At 41.7% G+C, this 5,941-nt stretch overlaps 1 long non-coding RNA gene across 1 annotated transcript in view; it reads left to right on the top strand.

Moving 5' to 3' along the window:
* Positions 1-694: 694 nt before the first annotated feature.
* LOC136673251 (uncharacterized) overlaps positions 695-5,941 on the top strand; it is a 12,555-nt gene continuing 7,308 nt past the window's right edge. The window contains exons 1-2 of the long non-coding RNA XR_010795913.1: positions 695-869; positions 4,396-4,595. This is a non-coding gene — a long non-coding RNA (uncharacterized lncRNA). The remainder of the gene's footprint in view (positions 870-4,395; positions 4,596-5,941) is intronic.

The following is a 5,941-nucleotide window of genomic DNA, read 5'->3' on the forward strand; positions in this document are numbered from 1 at the left end:
AATAGAAAAAAACATAAAAAAAGAAAGAAAGATAAAAGGAGCAAGATATAAAATAATGAGGTAAATAAGAACAAAGTCATCAGGACAATGGACAAATAGAAAAAAGAGATAAAGAAAGGGTGAGATAAAGATAATAGAAGCCACACAGAGAGAGAGAGAGAAACAAGAGTGATATATATATATATATATATATATATATATATATATGAATGAGAGAGAGAGAGAGAGAGAGAGAGAGAGAGAGAGAGAAGGATGAGGGGTTGAATGATGTTCCATGATGTCTCCTAGTAGGATGTTAAGCGTTAATTTCACACCTGAGTAACTCAGTTGAGTGTGTGTGGGCAGATGTTTTCAGTGCTGCTGTGTGGACGGAGCAACTGAAGATCGTTCATTAACACTACAGGACACGCGCACACACACCTAAAGTAAAACGGAAATTTGCATTCTGTCGAGTCCTGTAGGACTCTTATTTTGATAGTGTAGGTGTGTGAAGTGTTGCTAGGTGAAGTGTTTGTAGAGCAATTAAAACAGAAGGACTCACTTTTTAGCATTTAGGACATTTCAGAGACGGCTGCTCCCTGTGTTTTCTCCACTGTGAGGCGCTATGTCTCCCGCCTTGTTTTTTTTTTTACTTTCAACATTAGGTATTTAGAGCTGGTATTTTTGCTCCTGGGCTAACCCTCCGACTGCAGAGTGTAATTTTGAGTGCTTATCGAGCACTGGCCTGAAAGCGGGGGTTGGGGGGGTTTCTTACCCTCTTTAGAAAGTTATAGAGGTATTTACGTAAAATGTGTGTCTAACTCTGAATTACTTACTCACCATTGTGTTCTTTTTGAAAGACAGCTTTGCCCACATTGCCTGGTTCATTGGTAGGTTTTACTTTTTATATCTATATTAGGCTTATAATCTATTTATTTATGTAATTTTATATATAAAAAATGAAATGGAGTTTATGGTCTGCTCTTTCAAAATACATATCTTTAGAAGATTCTCAGTGTTCAAATAGTACTCAGTGTTGAAATAGGAAAACAAGCTTTTAGTTTTGTTGTCTGCAGTGTTTTATGTACTGTATGTAAGGTTATTTAAAATAAATAAATACATTAATAGTGCTGTTTCTGCAGTGATGAGTGTGGAGTAGCAAATTACAGCTCAGTGGATCATGACAATGATTTTAAAGCTGTAATATTTTTGTCAGAAATATTACATTGTGTAGCTTTAACTCAACAGGTTACATATGTAAGAGTTAGTAAGATTTTCTCTCTCTCTCTCTCTCTCTCTCTGTTGGTGTTTATTTGAGATTATTATAATACCCAGTGTTACACATTCACTGTGTGAAGAAATAAAGCTCAAAAGCACAGTTCTCCATAAAACACTGATGTGTGTGTGTGTGTGTGTGTGTGTGTGTGTGTGAGAGAGTGAGAGAGAGAGAGAGAGAGAGAGAGAGAGAGAGAGAGACAAAGAGAGAGAGAGTTGTGCGTGGGTTATGAATGTGTGACATAATGCTGACTCAGACACAGCCGCTGTCCTGCTGCTCTACTTCTCTCTCTCTCTCTTTCTCTCTCTTTCTCTCTTTTTCCTCTTTCTCTCTCTCTCTTTCGCTTTCATTTTTCTTTTATTTCTGTCTCTACTAATTTTCATTGTCTGTTCTTTTTACTTCCCTTCATCATCTCTATTATTTTACACACTCCATCTCTCTGACCCTCTTTCCTTAGTTTTCTCTCATTTCTTTCTCTCCCTCTTTTTCATCCTTTTATTTTCCTTGTCTTTACTTTGCACCTTTCTTTTTGTGTTGTTCTCGCTCCCTTTCATTTTCTCTCACTCGCACTCTCACTTCCTTTCACCCTCTCTCATTCTCTCTTTCCTCTCCCATATTTCTCTGCTTTTCTCTTTCTCATCTTATTCTCTCTTATCTGTCCTCTATTTTTTTCTATCTCCCTTTGTTTATACTCTCTCTCTCTCTCTCTCTCTCTCTCTCTCTCTCTCTCTGTGTGTCTCTGTCTGGGTGCAGTGATGTGTGTTTAATGTGCAGTGCATGTTCGGTATGGAATAAAGTCGGCTGTGTGTGCGTGTGTGTGTGTGTGTCGTTCCAGATGAAAGCCACTTTAGTTCTGTTCCATCATATCAGGCCGCCATCCCATAGTGTCAGTTACCCTCTGTAACCACGGCAACCTGCTGTTCCCGCCCGGCCGTGCTGACCAAATGTTCTGGAGGCTCGTTCCAAAAATGGAGCTGAAGTGTGTGTGTGTGTGTGTGTGTGTGTGTGTGTGTGTGTGTGTGTGTGTGTGTGTGTGTGTGTTTGTGCGTGTACACTTCCATCACTGAATCTCCACCCTAGTTTAATATAAAAAACAATGCATTAAACAGCGAGGTTCTACAGTGTGTCCAAATATTTATGGACACCTGCTCCTCCAGAGTCTCCTGAACTGAAGGGGTTAATCAGGAGTGTGTGACACACCTCTCACTGCAGTAACACTCTCTACTGGTCTGAGAGGGTTTTCCATTCAATACTGGAACATCGCTGTGAGGATGTGATGGTGATCAGCCTCATAGTCTTCAGTGGAGGTGAAGGGCAGGTGTTGGTGATCACACACTCAACTGTAAAATAACAGAGATAAAGTCCTTCTTGACTTTACTTTTTTTTCTTCTTGGAGAATATTTATATTCCACTTTGTATTAATACGTTTTAAAAAGGACCCAAAGTCCTCTGAAATAAAACCCCAAAGTGTACAGCAAGTACATTTCTATTATATAAGGCCTTAGTGTATCCCCACATTGTACAAAAACATGTTGTATGTGACTGTTTGTGTAAAAGGTATACATCCTGTTGTGGGTACCTGACACACACACTGTAGGGCATTTTCTTCCTAAGGACCACATACAGGTCCCTACACCATAAATAATAGTAAGGTGAAGATGTGTTAATTTTTGTAGATGTGTAGTTGAATGGAAGTCTATCTGAAAGTCCCGATAAAGCATGAAAACGTGTGTGTGTGTGTGTTTGTTGTAGCTCAGAGGAGATGTTGAGTAAATCTGAAATGATCTAAGTTGTGTTAATTCCATGTGACCCGTTTTGCTGTGTATGTGTGTGTGTGTGTGTGTGTGTGTATCTGGGTCAGTAGTGGTTTTAAATGGAGGCCGATCAGAGTGTAGGGCGCAGCTCTGTGAACACACGCTGCTGCAATGTGTTGGACATGTATAATCCTGTTACACACTCCAAACTCACACACGTCATTACACACACTCTCTCTCTCACACACTTCGTCTTTCTCTCTCTCACACACACTCACAGTCTCTCACACTCTCTCACACTCTCACAGGATTTACTCCTTTATTTATGTTAATGTCGGTAGTGTGTACAAAACTGCGCTGTAATGTGTTACACATTTGTTACATTTACAGTAACAGATGGCGAAGACTACACACCAGTGACACTGACGTGGTGGTGGTGTGTTAGTGTGTGTTGTGCTGGTACGAGTGGATCAGACACAGCAGTGCTGCTGGTGATTTTAAGCCCCTCAGAGTCACAGCTGGACTGAGAATAGTCCACTAATTAAAATATATCAAACTGTCTCAGACTATGTCTCAGACTTTATCTCCAAGGTGGACCAACGAGGTAGGAGTGTCTAACAGAGTGAGACAGTGAGAGGACACATTGTTTAAAAACTCCAGCAGCACTGCTGTGTCTGATCCACTCGCACTAACACACCACCACCACGTCAGTGTCACTGCAGTGCTGAGAATGATCCACCACCCAAATCAAACCTGCTCTGTGGGGGTCCTGACCATTGAAGAGCAGGTGGAAAGGGGGGGATGGGGTAACAATGTATGCAGAGCAACAGTTTGGGTCGTGCGCAGCTGTTCCAGAACATCCCAGTTTGTTACATGTTTGTCTGTAGCGATTATACACTCTGTGTCCAAACTAGATAGACATCGTGTCATACATTTGTACACTTGTCTGTATCCACTGAGCGGATTAATGCTGTGTATGAGCCTGAGAGACGGCTCATAGCGACACTGCACTGATTCTTGTGTGTGTGTGTGTGTGTGTGTGTGTGTGTGTGTGTGTGTGTGTGTGTGAAGGTGGTCTGGCTATATTCATTTATCTTCATTACACACTCACTCTGTAAGAGACTCTGACACTCAGAGAGAGAACAGAGCTCTGTACAGTAGCCACACAGTGTGTGTGTGTGTGTGTGTGTGTTAGTTATAAATTATAGGTGCTGTGGCAGATCTGGGTTACATAAAGACTTTCATTAATAGAGGTGTGCATATAATAATAATCTACATGAGTGTGTACTTGTCTTTATCACTTTGTTGGGACCTTTTGCTCACTTTGTTATTGGTCCCCACAAGGACGGGACAGTATTATTCTGTTTCTCTCTTGTGTTTTGTTAGTTTTTGGGATCACAGAAGCCAAGGAGCAGCAGGCAGAGAGCAAAGGCTAGGGTCCCGGGGTCCGCAGGGCTCTCCAGGTCTGAGCTGCACCCCCCATCCTCAACTTAAGAGCCGGGGAGAGAGACAGACTACAATGACTACAATCGATACACAGTTTTCTTGACTCTGGGATCCAATGCTGTAACACTAGTGCAGACCAGGTTGGTATCGGGCTCCTAGCAAGCTGATGGTAGTCTCTCGGGTTTGGGTTTTGCAGGGTGTGGAAGGGCAAGGCTGCTCAGTTCCTAAGGTCTGGGGGTGATTGGAGCTTTCAGAACAATACACTCACACTCAAGTCGCCATTACTGCATTCCTAACGTTTCTCCACACATGCGCACACACACATTACTGTGTGAGGTTGAGCAAAAACACAATGAAGATTAACACAAATCACTCTAAAGCTGTGTGGAAATTTTAGTCATTACCCTCTCTCTCTCTCTCTCTGTGTTTGTGTTATCCACTTACTCGAAGAAAACCTCAGTTCAGCATTGCTCTTGTTTTTTCAACAGTAGATATTATAGTGGTATTGGATTGTATGTATGTGTGTGTGTGTGTGTGAGAGAGAGAGAGAGAGAGAGAGAGAGAGAGATTTAAGTATAAAAAGAAACTGGAGGGAGAAAGATAGGTAGAGCTCTATACAGTCTAATAGTTCTCTCTCTCTCTCTCTCTCTCTCTCTCTCTCTCTCTCTCTCTCTCTCTGAAAGACTGAAGTATGGAGGGATCTGGGGAAAAAGGGGGAAGTTCCTCTGTATGTTTGTCCTGTTGAGAGTGTGTTGTTGTTATTGTTGTTGTCGTTGTCGTCTGGAGGTTAATAATGATTGGTGTGTGTGTGTGCAGGCGTGTGTTTGTGTTTGGAGCCAGTTCTGTACTGAGGGAGAGTATTATGGGATGCTTATTGAGTAAATAGCCTGTCAGGTCCAGTTTGAGAGTTTAAGGATGACATCACTTTCCACACACACACACTCACAGACACTTACATACACACTGCTGACCTTGAGACAAGGCTGTGCATATATTACAGTGTGTGTTTGTCTAGGTCTGTGTGTGTGTATTGGTGTTTGTTTGTGTCAATGTGTGTGTGTGTGTGTGTGTGTGCCTGTGTGAGATGGATGAGTGACCGTTCTCTGGATGTAAGCCAAAGATTTAGTGCAAAGCGTGAAACAGCTTCAGAAAAATATAATGTACCGAAACGCATAAACACACAAACACACACACACACACACAAACACACACACACAAAACACAGCACTGTAGTGTAATTACTAATGAGCCTCACTCCATGAAACACAGGATATGACTGGTTTATTGGTTAATGAAGTAATTGGTTAATTGGGTTATTTGTTAATTTGAATATTCTATTTCTGCACCTGGTCTCAGATCAGAGATGATTCCTGGGACATTTCAAAATGATTTACTCTAGACGTAGTGGAACATAGCTGTGAGGATCTGATGGGATTCAGCTTCATAATCATCAGTGAGGGTCAGGGGCTGGTGTTGGAGATTAGTT

This window comes from Hoplias malabaricus, chromosome 2, assembly GCF_029633855.1.
Source record: "Hoplias malabaricus isolate fHopMal1 chromosome 2, fHopMal1.hap1, whole genome shotgun sequence".
NCBI lineage: Eukaryota > Metazoa > Chordata > Actinopteri > Characiformes > Erythrinidae > Hoplias > Hoplias malabaricus.